Here is an 18,848-nt window from a genome sequence, read left to right on the forward strand (position 1 = left end):
TGTGATACGAGATTCACCTGATTCTTGCAGACTCTATTTTCCCTGACATTTGCTCTTCCTATACTTGTACTAACCTTGTGTCTGTTGCAAGGCAATATTTTTCCCACAGGAATTCTGGTGTATCTCCTGATGCCAAGCTTGTGAGGATCCTTTCTGGAGTTTTCCTTCTTTAACTCTCTTCAGTGTATAATCCATCACATTGACTGCAGGAGATTCTGGAAACAGAATTATTTCCATATTTTAGAGTTTTCGTTAAGATTTGCTGAGTGTCATCTGATTTTTGAGCTGTACTAAATTAAAACAACTACAACAATGATATGCATTTATATAGATTCTTTCACACTGGGAGAACAACTCAAAGAGCTACACACAGCTGATTGGGAATACAAACACTCATTAGGGAAAGAATACAGTCTAAGTGGTTGAAAAACAGAAAGCTGAAAGATTGTGTTTCCAGTTGGAGAAAGATAGGTGTGCCACAGGGATCTATGCTGGGGACTCTCCTTTTTTCTATATATATATATATCAATGACCTCGACTTGGATTTAGGGGATTCAGTATCAAAGTTTTGTGGATGGAGTGTAGCAACTGGAGTGCTGCAGACAGTTTTGGGCACCTCACTTCAGGAAATAATTCAAGGCCTTAGAGTGTTGCAGGTTTATGAGAATGATTCCAGGGATAAAGAACTACAGTTATGAGGAGAAACTGAAGAAACTGGGTCTGTTTTTATTGGTGTAGGGAAGGTTGAGGGGGAATCTGAAAGAGCCATAACATTTTTTGAAGGGTTTTAACAGGTAAGTTATTTCCATGGATAGCAGATTCAGTAAGTAAGGGACATAGTTATAACATAGCTATAAGAACAGCGAAAGGTGAACTTGGAAGGATTATTTTCAGAGAGCTGTAGCATGTGGATTGCCCTGCCGAGTAGAGTGGTGGAGATGGAAAGAGAGAGAGATAAAGTGCGGCCAAGGGATTGAATTGATTTCCTGGATCTGTGAGCTGATGCGGACTCAATGGGTCAAATGGCCTCCTGCCGTACTGTAGATTTCTATGTAAGACACAGCAAACATAATAATAATATTAATAATCATCCTTGCATTTGATATAGCGCCTTACCACATTTCAAATGTCTCAAAGCGCTTCACAGAATATACTGTAAAGTGAATTGACTGTATATTTTGTGGGTCAAACGCAACAGCTAATTGCACACAGCAGTGTCCAACAAACAGTTGCGGATTGAAGTGACCAATTTATTATTATTTTGTTTTAAGGAATTATTACTCCAGAAAAGCGATCTGCCAATTGACTAAGAACCGGGTCCCTACTTTCTGCTAGGTAAACAGAGGCGTGTGGAGTAAGGAAACTTGGCCAACATTTCACCCTGCCAAGAACTGAATCCAGGACTCACGCTTGTGAGGCGAGTGCTCTAACCATTGAGCTCAGGACTCCACATTGGGGAAATACATGAAAATATATCAATATGTTAATCTGAGATAACTATGATATAATAAGTTCAATATAACTTCTAACATTTTTGGTACTGGGTTAAAAGAATTAATGAGCATTTGACTCCTAATGGTAAACTGAGGCGGTTTGGGAAGATTACTTTATCATTACCCTATAATAATAGATAACAGTGGTCTCCTCTACCTCAAAAGAGATTTTACACAGCTATAAAATAATAATAATAATCCTTGTATTTGATATAGCGCTTTTCACGTCTTCTCGACTTCTCAAAGCGCTTCACAGAATAATAATAATAATAATAATCCTTGCATTTGATATAGCGCTTTTCACGTCTTCAGACATGCCAAGGCATCAGGGTAAGAGGACACAGATTGTGAGTGAAGAGCAATTCTGAGCAATACTTATTTGCACAAATAAATTAACAATTGGAATGGGTTACCAAGAAGGGTGATTGAGAGCAGGTATTGGACTTAATGAATTCATAGATTTATCTTGTATTGGAAAGACAGTAGGATGAGATCAAAGGAGTCAAAGCAGCTTCTTCATCCAAACATTTCTTAGGAGAGTGGAAAAGTGACCCAATATCAACAGGATGAAATTCCACTGCTCAGTGACCTTGCAGTGTGTATTTTGGTTCTGGGAGGGTGTAAGGAGTAGGTAGAGACTAGTGTGGAGTATAAACATTAGCATAGACTATTTGGGCCAAATGGTCTGTTTCTATGCTGTACTATCTATGTAAACCTATGCTCAAAACACAATATCCCATTATAAGTGGATATCAAATTTACCAACCACCAGAATTTCATCCCAACATCATCTCCTCCAAGTCAGATATGTATTAATCCAATTCTCAGAAGAGCACCCTCAATTACACAGGCACGATATTTACCCTTTGCCATATCAGCCATTGCACTGTGAATCCATACAAATTAGCAACTGAGTTAAATCATTTTATATAGAATTTTAGCGAGAAACAAGGATCCACGCCTCCCATCTATCTTGGCAGAATTCAGATTCAGGCTCCAGTCATTAAAGGGCAGTGCCCAATACACTAAGAAATCCCCTGAAATAAAACTTTAGGCTACAAAATGCAGGATTTCTAATAAAGAAGCTGAATTTCACAAATAAGGACCCCTTCCATTGACCAACTCTGTTCTGATGCAATCCATGTCTGGAGTGGTATTCTTGTGGTTTTGGTGGGAATTTTAATAGAATTCCTTACTGAGGAATCACAATAGAAATGCTGCATTTTAGACCATACTATTTCTACTTGTTTTTTCACATAAATATTTGCATGCAAGCAAGTATTCAATGCATGATGTTGACTTGGAGAAGTGTGGAGTTATGTTGTGGGTTTAATCCAAACTTGTCTCATTGAACTAAAATTCCAGCTTTTAGGAATGACTGAGATTTTAGATCACATTTGTGATGCATTTTTTAAAATAATAAGAAATCGGTCACTTCAATCCACAACTGTTTGTGGGACATTGCTATGCGCAATTGGCTGCTGCATTTCTTCCACAAAATATACAGTCAATTCACTTTACAGTATATTCTGTAAAGCGCTTTCAGACATCTCAAAGACTTTATAAGGCGCTACATCAAATGCAAGGATTCTTTTTTTTATCTGATCAAAGCCATACAAAATCACATGTTAAAAGTCAAATGTTAACTGAATGTAACATTAAACAGCAGAGGTCAAACCAAGATCCTGAACTGTGCACTTTGTAAATCGATCTGTGCTGCAGTAACAAATTCTGTTAATTACAGATCTAGTAAGAAAACTATGCAGCCCATAATTCAGCTCCAGTATGCTTGGAAAATGCATCATTCAGGATCTCTTTCTCTGCTACAAGTGTAGATATATGCTAAGCAGATCTACATTTCAAAAGCAATTTGTGGTGAGTACTATACTTTGATGATAAACTTTAAAGACAAAGCTTATTCATAAAACACAAAAGCTCTAAATAGACTGAGATCATATCTAAGTATTACTAAGCTTAAATTGTTTAAACTTGCTTATTCAGGTAAATCTTACTGTGACCATATGGAAACTCGGCTAACAAATTCCAGGGTTATAGTCCTGCAAGTGTGTTTTACAAGCAGGTTGTACAACATAGATCTAAATAATATATCATTGGCACAGCCTGTCTTTTCCTGGCTCAACAGGGGTCTATTAAGCAATGCTCATTAACCTATGGGTAAAGAACGGAATTTTCATTTCAAGTAATAAAGTACTAGAAGAAATTTATTGTGCATTTAATAATAATCTTGAAGGACAATCAGGCAGTAAGGCATTGTTCTATCCATCTAAAGGCAAAGCACATGCCAATTTCCATTCCGCTGAAAACTGCAGCGCTTGAAATTATTATTTTGTACCAGCTGTTGTTAGATCTAAACTTTACAATTGTTTTCTCTAAGTTTTGTATAATCTCTCAATATTATCAGGTAATTCTTCCCAAGTAAGCCGTCTGCTAATGTAAGATTCTATTACCTTGTGAATCAAACACATTCACCTTCAAGTTACACAGTTACTACCATTGTCTAGTAGCAGTTACTACTACTATGTCCTGTGAAGCACATTGAGATATAGTGTGAAAATGTGAAAAGATGCTATATCAAATATAAGGATTATTATATTATTATAATTGACAATATGTTGCATGTGGGTTTTGTGCACTGCACTTCAACATTTTTGGATTAAGTATGATGCTCATAGTTTGCACAATAGCTAAACAGTGAGGTTGGCTGTGGATTGATATACTGTGTAACACTGTCCTCATCATACTTTAGCAATATTTCTTTCAAATTTAATGGATGGAGCCCCCTGACTTCAAAGATCAAAAACTTTCCAAGTCTTTCGAAGTGTACCAATAGGATACAATATCAGCTGCTGTTGGAAAAAGTTTTCATTGTTTTTTCTAGACAGTTTTATCTTGTCTTATTTGCCTGGGCCTTCACTTTCAAATTCAGCATTGAGTGTTGGTTTTGCTGGCTATAAATTAACCCTACCCCAAATGTCATCTGAGCTTTGTCTACAAACCATTTTGGTTTAAAATTTTATATGGAGCAAGAATTGTTGAAAATTCTTAAGTGTAACCTTAGTTTGGAAGCTAGTTCCTCTTAAGAACTGTGGAAAATCAGCTTCAAAATTAAAAACAGGATTTAAGAATTTTTCACAATTCTGTGTGACCTTAAATTTGAAGATAAAATGGTCTTGCAGGCTATGACCAAGTGGAATTTCAGGCCTCGGATTCTCCAGCCTCACTAGCTATAACATACAAGGGTGAAGGCCAACAAGGGGAGTATGCCACCCACACCATAATTCCCAGGCCGCAAGCTTGGGAGTCTGAAATAGGCGAGATGGTAAATCTCAGCTACTACCACTATAGCTGTTCCTTTAGATAGAGGGTGCTATATGAACAGAAGGTGCTGTAGGATTAACTACACTTTTTTATTTTTGATTATAGGTCAGTAATGACCAGAGTACACCCAATATTAACTTTCTTATCATCTATGCTCCTACATGATGCCTTAACCCTCAGGCTCAGAACTGTAACTCAAACTGTACAAGTGTGAACTTCTGAATGTCCCACACCAACCTGCCCTTTTTGCTTAAAGTATGAATCCCATTACAGTGTCAAATGTTCAGCCGTGTTGTGAGGCAACAGGATTCATAACTAGTTCCATGGACAAGTATGTTGTGCTAGCTATGCAAAGTCATAGTCAGGGAATTAAAAAAACTAAATCAACATTAAGAACTGCCACTTACAAGCTATTTAATCTTTGATACGGAACTGGCCAGGAAATGAATCCATAACTACATTTCAGTCCCTTATCATCATAAGAGCAAATCCCAAAGGGAAAGATGGAGTGCAATTAGATTTTTTAAAAAACTGTAAACATCCACTTAGCTTAACATCTGGAGCATATTTACTGTTGCAGTGGCAAAAGACCAGAACATTTGACATATCTTCCGTAACAATATCACAACAGCTGTTTTTTGAGTTAAGGCAAGCAGCTTTCAGCCTTATTTTTTCATTTATATTTTTATACGCCACTTTGTGCTGAAGCACATTAGTTTCCCACAGCAGCTAGCAATGCCCCTTGTACCCTAACATCACCCCTGTGGCCCAGCAACACACCTTGGAGCCCAACAATCCACTGTGTCGCCCAACAATGCACTCAAGAGCATGACACTCTGGAAGGATGAGATCAAATCGGCCAAAGGGTGCTCTTCATCTCTCTTGTGCTTGTTGACCAGGACCCCAGGGAGAAATTGTCATCCTTTGTGATTTGCTGTGACATTGAGTTTTGGATCAATTTACCAGGATTATTGCACACAGTTCTGAGTTCCCAAAGATGGAAAGGACTTTAAAACCATTGAGAGGGTGCAACAAAGGTTCATACTGATGATACCACAGATGAGGAGAGATGGATGAGAGGATAGACTTGAAAAAATGGGGCTCTTTCACTGCAATAGAGAAGGGCAAGAGAATGTACAGGAGATTTTCAAAATTCTGAATGGTTTTGAGAGAAAAAATAATAAAAACATTATTCCTGCTGGTAGCTAAATGTATACCAAGCAGACTATAAGATGAGGATTCCCACTGGAAAAATGAAGAGGGAGATTAGAATATTTGACTCATGGAGAAAGGGTTTAAAACAAACCTTGTTTTGGGAAAACTGGCTAAAAAGTCTTAAGACCAGTTAACAGTGTTTAAAAGGGAATTTGATAAATATTTGAAAATGAAAGTATCAAATAAGATAAAAAAGAATTGGGATGAGGGTATGTTGCACCAGTGAAGGAGCTTGATGGCTCTATATCAGATTTTCATAGTTTTTACTAAATAACCTCATTTAGTTTGAAAGTTACTAATGAATCCCTCTAAAATTACAGAATATATTTGAGCCTTAGTCTTTCTGCATTCACCCTCTAAATGGAGTCCTGTAGCTCAGTGGTTAGAGCACTCGCTTTGCAAGCGAGAGACCTGGGTTCAATTTCCAGCAGGGTGAAACCTTGGGCACGTTTCCTTATTCCAGATGCCTGACAATAATCCCTCAAGAAAAAAATAATAAATTGGTTACATCAATCCACGACTGTTTGGGGGATGCTGCTGTGCCCAATTGGCTTCCACATTTCGCCCACAAATATACAGTCAATTCACTTTACAGTCTATTCTGTGAAGCGCTTTGAGACGTCTAGAAGACGTGAAAAGCGCTATATCAAATGCAAGGATTATTATTATTATTAAAACTCCATCCGGGAGCCCCTCCACCTTGTCCTCTCCCTTGCATCCTTCAAGGCCCATCTCAAGATCTTAATCTTCGACCATGCCTTTGGTTGTCTTTCCACCACAACCCACTTACTGTTCAGTACTCTTGACTCCAGTCTGCAGCTCAGGTACAAATGCTTGTGCCCACAAAATATACAGTCAATTCACTTTACAGTATATTTTGTAAAGCGCTCTGAGGCGTCTCGAAGACATGATAAAGTGCTATATCAAATGCAAGGATTATTATTTCTTTTGACTCTCCAGTTCCTTGGGATGTCCTCCTGACCTGAATGGAGTTATACAAATGCAATTTATTGTGGTTGTTGAAACCATTGGGGCAGACCCAATGGTGTATGGATAGAGCTGCAACTTATAATAATAATACTTGCATTCGATATATCACTTAGTTGAGACATCTCAAAGAGCTTCACATGACATACTGTACAGTGGATTGACTACATATTTTTGTGGGCGAAATGTGTCAGTCAATTGTGCACAGCTATGTCCCACATATAGCCATGGAGTGACTGACCAATTTTATTTTGAGGGATTGCTGGCCAGAACACCGGGAGAAACTCCTTCTCTTTTCATATAGTGCCAAAGGATCTTTGACATCCATCTGAACAGGCAGATGGGACTTAGGTTTAACATCTCATCCGAAGGACAGCACCTCCGACAATGCAGCACACCCCCAGCGCTGCATTGGAGCGTCAGCTAAGACCTTGTGATTACAAATGCCGACGTGGGTCTTGAACCCACAAAATTCTGACTCAGAGGCGTGAGTACTACCACTGTGCCAGGTATTAATGGACTAGAAGTTTGCTGTTTCGAATCCCAGTCCATACTCAGTTTGCTGGTGTCAGTCTGGGCTGCAGGCATCAACTTTCATAAGTTTAGTGAGGGGAAAATAAGCCAGTGTTCCTGCTCCTGGTCACTCTACAGCACTCCTCAGTGTGTGTGTGTGGCAGCCAGGTAGAGCTAGGTCACTCAGTTGTGACATCCTCAACAGGCCGACCAACACTCACTGCTTATACGTCATCCAAAGCTTCTTGGCGGGGTATTGGAGGCTAACAAGTACCTAAGGAACTGCCCAGCAAGAGGAGGCCAGACCAGGAGCAGAGAGACATATGCCAATGGGGAGAAAATTAGAAGGATTGGAAACACTAAACCTTAAAAAAAATGTAAACTATTAGAGTTATTTAAAAAAGAGAACTACAAGTGTCAGCTGGGATTTGTATGTTAGGGTTAGTGTTGGGTTACTTGCTCCAGGCCAGGATCATTAAAATACTTTCTATCTGGGTTCCGTTCTCATACTGTTCCAGCAGCCGAGGCCTCATCCGCTGGAACATTGAATGTTTCCATATATGTTAATTCATACACATAGTGACCAATGTACCAAGAGAATATGCTATATTTACAAGGAATTTATCAAACAAACAAAGAGGAAAATAGATACAGGAAAAGTGCAATTATTTAGTATAATTGGTGAACAAAGCATTTCTTTTGGTTTTGTTCTGGAGTATTTCAGCCTCTCACAGACTTAAGGATACAGCGCTTTGGGACGTCCTCCCGACTTGAAGGGCGCTCTATGAATGTAATTTTGTTGTTGTTGATGTGTACCTAAAGACTCCAGAAAGAAAATAAGCCTTTCTTAAGACCTTATAAAATAAAACTACACTTTTATTTAAATAAAACATTGTGGTTTGGTACGATTTACTACTGAATGAGAAAAGCTCCAATCCACCAATTTTAGAGTCATTTTCTGTTCCGTTTGGCAAGTGGTCTCTGTCTGGCGAGGACCCTCCACTGATACGAGCTTTCGCCTGAACAGTTCGCAAGTCATAATCAAGTCAAGGATCTGAATGTCCAACTGACGAGAGCTTGGTGGCACCGTCATTATAAACAGAACGGGTAGACAGGATCTTTCTCAGGCTTTCTGAACATCTGTTCATGATGCTCTGTTATGAGGTGCTGCAGTTACTGCCTTCAATCATCACCAAGCCCAAATTAATTTACACTGCCACAACAAAGGTGAGATGGATACCACAAAAAAGGATCGGATGCAGAAGGCCCTTGAATAGAGTGCCTTAACATGCAGTTGAAATGTCTCAAAGTGCTTAACAATTTTTTTCTGTGAAGTGTCGTGACTATGTATTTGTAGACAAATTCAGCAGCTCCTTTTTGTATAGCAATGTCCCACAAACAGCCATGAAATGAATGATCAATTTTATCTGGGGGATTGTTAGACAGGACACCAGGAGAAATTCCCTACTCTTTTTGAATAATGCCTTGGGATTTTTAACAGGCAGACCGAACCCTGGTTTGATGTCTCATCTGGCACCTCCAGCACTGCAGCGCACTCCCAGCACTGGAGCATTAGCTTAGGCTGTGTGTTCAAAGCACCGACATGGTTGACCTCATTCTGTCACAAAACCTACTTAATCTTCTTCCCATTTATTGTATCAAACTCTTTCTTAAATGAGTCCAGAGTCCTGCCCTCAACTCTGCTTCCTTGGTGACCTGCTCCTGTGAATGATTATCATTCATGCAAAGAAATATTTCCTAGTGTTTGTACTAAACTGGTTGCTCACAACCTAGTAACTTGGCAATGCTTCACCGTGATAAGGTACATCCAAAATAAGTACATTTTATTTCTATTTGTTTGTTTAAATATTACACACCACACCTTTTTTTTGCAACAGTTTTTAAATAAAATGCTACAAAGGGTTTTGGGACATCCTCCTGACGTGAACGGCTCTATACCAAATGCAAGAAGATTATTATGATTTATTATTAAGGAATGGAAACACTAACTGAAGTACTCACTCAGGCGTTAGTTCACTGACATGGATTAGTTTGCAGTGTTCACACAGCAGCAGCTCACAGAGTCCAGCCGCAAAGATGTGCAGTGTCAGTGTCACCATAGAGGCATTCCCTATAACCGTGAGACCAAGGTCTCTGCTGTCACTCTCGGGACACACATCCACCAACTCAGATCGAAAAGAAACCCGTGGGTGGAGAGGCGAGTTTCTGTATGACTCAAAGTTTAATTGTGGAGCTTGAATCTACACTAAGCTCAGTCTGAAGCAAAACATGTGGTATTATCAGGGTTTTCAGTTAAAAGGTGATCTGCGACTCTTTGTAGCTTTTTATGTAATCTTACATTTTTCAGTTTTGTCTCAGTACTGAGATCCATAATGTTAGATAACCAAGCTTCAATGCGGCCTTCTTCATTCTTTAAGCATAATGTCAGCGCCATGTACAAACAAGTGTGTTTCACTGGTAAGAGAGAAAAACTACTAAGAAGCAAGCATCAAGTATTCGGTTCTCTGTTGGCCTCCACCTCCTCACAATTGAATACAAGGGCCTCATTCCATAACAGAATTTCCATTACTCTATCTTACAAGCAAGACTAGTGACAGATATTTCACATTTGCTTCATGTGAAGTGTGCGATTCACAATGTGTGCCTCATCTTGTAATGGAAAATGAGTCCTATTCCCCCTTATACTCCAGAAGTACAGTGGAGGTACTCATTGTCCTCAAAAATGCTAGTGCAGATGTGAACCCTCAACAATAAATTGCATTTATATAGCGGATTTTCACATTGTGAGGACATCCCAAGGTGCTAGCCGATGAGGGTTTTGCACATGGGCTGCTGGTTGGGATCAGAGAGGGATGGAGGGAAAAGGGATTGGAGGAGGTGAAGTTGACCGAAGGCACAGCCAAAAAGGAAGGTCTTGAGATGGGACTTGAAGGAGGCAAGGGAGGGGGCAAGTCATATAATCACATAAACTAAGATGACACTCCAATGCAGTGTTGGGGGAGCGTTGCATTGTTGTAGGTGCTGTCCTACAGATGAGTCATTAAACCGATGCTCCATCTGCCTGTTCAGATGAATGTTAAAGATCCCATGGCACTATTTGACAGGAGAAGGGAGGTTCTCCTGGAGTCCTGGCCAACAATTCCCCAGCTAAAATTGATCACTCGTTTCATAGCTGTTTGTGGGACTTTGATGTGCACAACTGGCTGCCACATTTGCCTACAAATACACAGTCCATTTCACAGCAATTCCTGCGACGCTCTCTGAGACGTCCTTCCAATGTGATATGGTGCTATACCAAATGCAACAATTATTATTAAGGAGTGAATGACCAATTTTATCTGGGGCATTGTTAGCTACAACAGGAGAAACTCTCTTCTCTTTTCAAATAGTGCCATGCAATTATTAGTATCCACCTTGACAGGCAGACAGGATCTCAGTTTAACATGTCATCTGAAAGACGGCACCTCCAACAATGTAAAATACGCACAGCACTGCATTGGAGCGTCAGCCAGTTTGTGCGTTCAAAGTCCCAATATGAGGTGGAATGCACAACCTTCTGACTCAGTTGAGCCAGGCTGACACATTGTAGAGAAGCTTTCCCAGTGTCCTAGCCTGAAATTGAGCAGACTAACTGGTCATTTACCCCATGGCTGAGATCTTGCTGTGTGAAATGGCTGCTGGATTTGTCTGCAAATATGTACAACTTGAGAATAATCATTGTAAAGTGCTTTGAGACATTTCAGATAAAATGCTATAAAAATGCAAGTTCTTTCTTTCTATATTTGCAGTTTAGTAAGTACACTGAATGGTTAATACTGGTAGAAGCAAAGTTGTATCCCAAACAACTCATTTTCTATGTGTAATTGATTTCAGATTTATCGTCTTTCTGTTCAGTTCTTGGCAGTTTCAACAACAATGAGGAATCCTTGGTTGCACTGAGCCTATCCAAGGGCAGGAAGTGTGAGGATAGGAGACCCCTAGTGGTTGTGCTCATGTTATCACGAAGTTTACCAACCACAATGATTGAAGCCGCACATCAGTTTCACTGTGCTACAGTAACCTCACGTAAACATCACTATAATATTTATAATCTATGCATTTGATATAAGGCTTTGTCATGTAGTCGAGACATCTCAAAGCACTTCACTGAATTTCACTGTGAAGTGTTGTGACTGTGCATTTGTTGGCAAACCGAGCAGTCAATTTGCATACTGCGATGTCCCACAAAGAGCTATGAAGTGAATGACCAATTTATTACGAATGATGGAAAGCAGAACAATTTTGACCATATGAAGGATCCCAACTGACCATCATTTGTAGCTAAGCATGTATAATAACTGAAAAAGTTGGCATCACAATTCACAATAATTTTTCATTGTATGGATAGTTTACGATCAACAACAACAACAAGATTACATTTGTATAGCGCCTTTCACGTTGGGAGGACGTCCCGAGGCGCTGGACAGAGTACAGCATTTCAGACTCGAGCTGGGGTCAGGGCGGGAACGGGAGGGGAGCGGAAGGGGGGTGGCCGATGGCATGATCGAAGAGGGTTTTGAGGTGGGACTTGAAGGAGGCTAAGGAGTGAGCGAGGCAGACTGACTGGGGGATGAAATTCCATAAGTTGGGGGCAGAGTGGCTGAAGGCTCTCCCGCCAATGGTGGAGCAGGTGAGTCGGGGAACGTGGAGCAGACCAGAGCCGGCTGAGTGGAGGGAGTGGGCGGATTGGTCGGGAGTTAGGAGGTCACAGAGGTAGGGTGGGGCGATGCCATGCCTTTGTAGGTGAGGACCAGGATCTTGAACTGGATCCTCTGAAGGATAGGAAGTCAGTGGAGTCGGGCGAGAGTGGGGGAGATGGGGTCACAGAGTTTGGTGCGGGAGAGGACTGAGGCTGCAGAGTTCTGGATTATCTGCAGCCTGTGTAGGGAGGAGTTGGGAAGGCCGACAAACAGGGCATTTGCATAGTCGAGCCTGGAGGTGATGAAGGCATGAACAAGAGTTTCAGTGGCCTGAGGGTTGAGGTAGTGGCGGAGTTCGGCGATGTTACGGAGGTGAGGGAAGGCAGAGCGGGACATGGCTTGGATGTGGGGAAGAAAAGGCAGTTGAGGGTCGAACAAGACACCCAGTTCCTGACTGGCTTGGTAAGTTGTAGTGTGCAACCATGGAGGTTGATGTTGCCAGAGCCTGAGGTGCAGAGGCGCTGGCGCGAGCCAATCAGGAGGGCCTCAGTCTTGTTCACATTCAACTGTAGGAAATTTGCCCTCATCCAGGACTTGATGTTCAACAGGCAGTCCGTCAGGACAGCAGTGGTCCTGGAATTGAGGGTGGAGGCAGAAAGATAGAGTTGGGTGTCATCCGCATACATATGGAAGTTGAATCCATGTCTGCGTATGAGAGCATCACCAAGGGGGAGCATGTAGATAATGAAGAGGAGAGGGCCAAGGACAGAGCCCTGGGGGACGCCAGACATGATGACAGTGCAGGGGTTGGAGGAGAACAGAGGCAACAAAGTGGATCAACACCATAGGCTGGAAGAAAAGATGGGTTGAGCTTCTATCACAAAACATAAGCAATCATAAGTGGTTTAAGAGCCAATCATTATCTTTGCAGCAACTCCAATGTGTACACAATTCCCCCCTACTGAAGAGGCAAACACCTTGATTTATCCTCCAATGTGGAGTTATCCTATCATTTTATAAGTTTATATACATGTTTTGAAATATCGCATAATTTTCAACCCAATATTTCTTAACAACATGATAGATTGTCAATGTTAGTCAATTGGGGGATCGCTTTCCGAGGATAATAATCCCTTCAAAAAAAAAATTTGGACACACAATCCACGACTGTTTGTGGGACACTGCTGTGCACAATTGTTTGCCGGTTTTGCCTACAAAATATACAGTCAATTCACTTTACAGTATAATCTGTGATGCACTTTAAGACGTCTCAATGACGTGCTATATCAAATGCAAGGATCATTATTATTATGTACAGCAGGGCCAGATTAAGGATTGGGGGCGCCAAGCCAGATCACATTTGGGTCCCTTTTGACTATGCATGCAAAATATGCAACAGTACCTTTCTTAAAATACTTTCTTGGGTAACTTCATAATTGCAAACAATTCAACTACATGATCAAAACTTAGTGTACGTGTGAAATCGTGCTTAATAGAGATGATAATGAGTGCATTCAATCTCTTCTGGATCATCGTGGATCCGAGTGAGTGTTTGATGAGACTCATCTTTGAGAACGAGCATTCACCTTAACAGGGTTACTGGTCATATTAAGAACACACAAAAAGCAACTGCTACATTTGGAAATGTTGTTCACACCGAGTCTAATTTTTCATATACCTTAGCATTTCTCGTGGAGTTTACTCTCAATTATAATATGATATGAAATCCAGAAAAGTGCACAAATTCATCAACATCGTCTGCATCAAAATCTTTTTTCGGCGCCACTAAAATAAGCTCTATTGCTGCTTGACATGGCTCCTACTCTCCACGCTGCCTCTTACACTCGTCTGACCTCCTGGAGATATTACTCATACCTCCACCTCTGGACTGGAGGTACGAGTCATATCTGTAACTCTCTGTAACTCTCTGTGCAAGCCTCACAGCAAAGACTGACAGGAATAGAGGAGCAGCCGGGAGGTAAAAGTGTCAATCATAGCCAGGGCCCTTCAGTCCTCAGGGGGCCCCTCAAACCTCGGGGGCGTCTAATGGTGACCTTTAAGGCATCTAATAATGAACAATAGATAGATGAAATTACAGATTCAAAATCACAAAGGATTGCCAAAATACTGAAAAATTCTATTACACAGGAACATCAGAAAACAAGAAAAGAAGGTCATTCAGCCCATCAAGCTTGTTCCACTAATCTATTAGATTATTGATCATTACCTGCATCTACGGAGCTAAATCCATAGCTCTCTTTGCTCAGTTATCATGAAATATGGTTTCTACATGGCTTCTGCTATTTCTCTGCAAGTTTCCACAGTGCTTTCCCATTATGAGCATAGTTCATATTCCCAACCGCTACTCTTCCTTCTGAACTGTTTTACCTAAACCTTTGCAATTTTAAGTCCATTTGCTATAGTTGTGCCTACTCGAATAATCTGTCTCTATCTCTCTGCATTTTTTTCCTGTCCCCTTACAACACTTTAACGGTGTTGTACAACAGTTTACAATACTTCCTTGATTAGTGTCACTTGCATCAGCATATACAAACATGAGACCCCAAATTCCACCTCGACTTAAAAATTAAGATCATGCAGAATTGCAGACATTTTCTCAAATTCTCAATTTGGAAAAAAAATTTCTCCAGCTCTTAAAAAGTCAAAGTATTATCACAGACTAAGACTAGGTGGAATTTCAGCACCATAGCTCCCCTGATAAAACAGTTCACATATACATCATCTGATGTGAAAGGTGCTGTATAAGTGCAAGTTTGTGTAAATATTAACCATTATAACTAAGAGCAATTTTTAGACAAAAACAGTTCATACAACAAAATTACATTCGTACAGCGCCGTTCACATCAAGAGAATTTCCCAAGCCGCTGGACATTCAGGGATTTTCTTCAACATAATTCTCCACATGAAATTGCGCTTACTTAATATCATATTTGTGCATGTATATCATTGGCATGCTTTGTGAGGCTGAAGGAGGCAGGATGTCAGCCTGTAAGGGATTTTTTTAAAATGACTTCTTCCTCCTTTTCCAGTGACTCACTATTTCCACTTCAACGCAGGGAAAAAAAACGGCATTACTGAATCTAACGGACTTTCTCTTCCTGCGAGTCCAGCAACTGACTGAAGAATGCCACAGACATCTCCACGGAAGTCTAACCTTAAAGGATACTCCTCTTAACTCTTCTATGTCCGGCCATACAACCAGTGGATAAGGACAAGGGAGTTAAATGAATTTCTTTTCACAACAAACACAATCTTACCGTATTTTATTTAATTTCTTCTGACGCATGTGTATCCATTCATTATCTTCAGTTTGCTGCCTCAAATAGAGAGAGGGTGAAAATCAGTACAGCCTGAAGTTAATTTTACAGTTAAATTCCATTTTGAGGAGTGGGTGGCATTCTGTTTGTGCTACAACATAAAGCACATGCATGTGTAGGAGGACAGCGCACGATGCCCTCAAAGGAAATGAATCACTGGAGATGCATCAGTATTAAAAGGAATCAGTCATCAAATGCATCTTTGTTTTATCAGAACAGTTATTTTTATACCATTCATCAGATAATTATGGAAACAAGCCTATATATCTTGCCCATCATGTATCTGCATTGCAGAGAAGTAGCAGAAGCAATGGAGAAAATGAGTTTCCTGATAACAGACTCTCCAGGCACTTTTAAAGTTCAGGCAACCTGCAATTAACTTTCTCCCAACTAAACAACTTTGAGATTTTATTGCAAAACATCAATCAAGTTGCTAACTTCTGACAACAGGCATTAAAATAATATTTGCTCAGGTTGGACTGCCTGGCCTCTCCCTTTTGAGGTCTCTGTGTACCACATGCAGCTAGAACCTATTTCGCGAGCTTTATTGGAACATGGGTTTGTTTAAAGCATGATTAGGAGCTAGATGCTGACATTCACTGACAAAAAAATCCAAAATGTGTAAATAGCTGGTTGGCTCGCACACTAAGAAATGGCAGACCTCAGGGTCATCAGGTTGCCGCTAATGTCACTTCCTGCATAAGAGGACTCAACTGTACTGTTCTACTTGAGCGTGTGGTTGGAAACACAAGCCAACATAACTTTCTAGAATCTAGTTTTCTCTCCATTTCTTCTTGTGGCAAGCACCTCAGTCAACGATGAGAACACTGCTTTGAAGACAGATCATTTTGGAGTGGAGTTTCAGGAGAGAGGTGGGAGGGATCAGTGGTGTACTCTCAGTTACTGGAATCCCCATTTGTATGACACAGATTTCTTAATCATCTAAGAAATTCCGCAAATTAGACCCCATGATGCACTTTAAATGGTTAAAAAAAATTGATATTCTAAGTTCATTTCGTGTAATTTAAAGCAATATTACAGCAATTAAACACAGTGCTTTGATAAGCAAAACGTTTAGGATATACTTATTTCAGATAGTCAGTCTGATAAGATATTATTTTCTATTCAACAAAATACCAAGGTGATTTATTTTTATTCCCATACTTGTTCTTGGTAATGTCTCCTGTACTTGCTTGCGTACAGGAAAGCCAAGGGTTTAGAAACAAAAGTCTGTAGCACACTGGAAAAGCCTGATTGTAATCTGGCAGGGCCTCAAACACCAACAGCAGCTGCAAATATCAGGAAGTGGGTACAAAACACTACAGCCCTGGATCAGTGCTATCAGACCTTTCCTCCCCCACACACAGGCCTGGAAGCAGCTCCCGACTGCTGGCCTCAGGGCATTGGAATATGAAAAATGGGTGTTTTTAAAGTCATAAGACTTTCAAAATCTTTTGAAATAGTGGCATGGGATCATTAACATCCTCCTGAAGACCAGAGACAGGAGCTTTGTTTCATGCTTCCTTGGAAAGATGCTACCTCTGATAATGCAGCATTCCCACCTCCCCCCCAAGTGCCTCATTTGCCCACAGAATTCAGTAAATCCACTGTACAGTATATCCTGTGAAGCACTTTGAGAGATCTTGATGACTTGATAAGGCGCTATATCAAATGAAAGGATTATCATCTGCCATTTACCTATTGCAAGCCTGATGGTTTCTTGCATCTTCTTGCAATCCTTTTCATTTTCTAACCATGTTTTGTGTCATTTGTGAATTTCAACACCATGCTTCCTACATCAAGTCATTTATGTTCTTGTTGAACAATAGTAATCCTGATACAGATCGCTGAGGAACACCATTTCCTTGTTCTTTCCAATTTGAGAAGCAGTTTTCTAATCCTATTTGAGATGTCACATTTGTGCTCAATGCTGCTTGGTTAGTTAGGAAAAAATCCCACTCGCAGAGACCATCAGCCAGGTACCTGCATGTGGTTGTTGAGTGAGGACAGGATGAGGCTCAGCTGTCATTCTCCTTATAATTGAATTGCCTACCAAAACTTGGTTAAAACTTACTCATTAAGAATAGTCAATTGGATGAAATATTGGAGAGTTCTTGTACCCATGGAACCTTATCCCAGCGGAAGATTACAAGCAATCAAACGTTTTCTGGATCGGAGGAAATTTGGAGCAGAAAAAAAGTGGTACCAAAAAAGAATCTACAACAACTTGCATTTATGTATCTTGTGGAGTCCTGCAGCTCAGTGGTTAGAGCACTCGCCTCACAAGCAAGAGACCTCGGTTTGATTCCCGGCAGGGCGAAACCTTGGCCAAGTTTCCTTACTCCACACTCCCGATAATAATCCCTCAAGAAAAATAAAAAATAAAATAATAATTTGGTCATTCAATCCACGACTGTTTGTAGTACACGGTTGTGTGTCATTGGTTGCCGTGTTTCATCCACAAAATATAGTCAATTCACTTTACAGTATATCCTGTGAAGCACTAAGACATCTCGAAGACATGAAATGTGCTATATTAAATGCAAGGATTATTATTATTATGATTTCACCAGTAAGTTTAAGCACTCCGAGATGCCATCTGGTGTGAAGGGTGCTATATAAATGCAAGTTGTTGTTGTTACTGTTGTTGTAAATTAGTGGAATTGGGATTTTTCTTTCTGATAACTCACACAATGAGCTCCCTGTATTTACGTGATAACATACGGCAAGACAAGTCTGCAGACGAAAAGAGGGAAAACTGAGGGAACAAGTGAAGAAGCAATCACTAGCACTTTCATTTGGAGTCTCAGAGCGCTTATCTCGAAGTGCCAACAAGACAACCTGTAGGACTCTCCCTCGCCTCTTAATAGTTAGTCCAAGGAGGGTATTGTCAGCATTTTGGGAAGAGGTTACTTGCTCGCCCTTCAGTCAGGGAATGCTTCTGTGGCACAAATAGACAAGTAATGAGAGAACACGGATTCCAAAGGAGGCAGAGTCCAATTTGCTTGCATTTTAAGACCATAAGACACATAAGACGTAGGAGCAGGAGTAGGCCATTCGGCCCCTCGAGCCTGCCCCGCCATTTAATAAGATCATGGCTGATCTTCTAACCTAATTCCACTTACCCACCCTATCCCCATATCCCTTTATCCCTCTATCCTTTAAAAATCCTCAGTCCTTGAATATGAATAAGAATTTTTTGGCATTTGGCAATNAAAAAAACACTTTGATCACCACAAGATTGCTGAGATAGTTAAAGGGAA

At 40.5% G+C, this 18,848-nt stretch overlaps 1 long non-coding RNA gene across 1 annotated transcript in view; it reads left to right on the top strand.

The window, feature by feature from the left end:
• The first annotated feature begins 3,275 nt into the window (after positions 1-3,275).
• Positions 3,276-18,848, top strand: part of LOC103178943 — a 51,024-nt gene continuing 35,451 nt past the window's right edge. Inside the window, exon 1 of the long non-coding RNA XR_487925.2 lies at positions 3,276-3,368. This is a non-coding gene — a long non-coding RNA (uncharacterized LOC103178943). The remainder of the gene's footprint in view (positions 3,369-18,848) is intronic.

This window comes from Callorhinchus milii, unplaced genomic scaffold, assembly GCF_018977255.1.
Source record: "Callorhinchus milii isolate IMCB2004 unplaced genomic scaffold, IMCB_Cmil_1.0 Scaffold3, whole genome shotgun sequence".
In the NCBI taxonomy this organism is placed as follows: Eukaryota; Metazoa; Chordata; class Chondrichthyes; order Chimaeriformes; family Callorhinchidae; genus Callorhinchus; species Callorhinchus milii.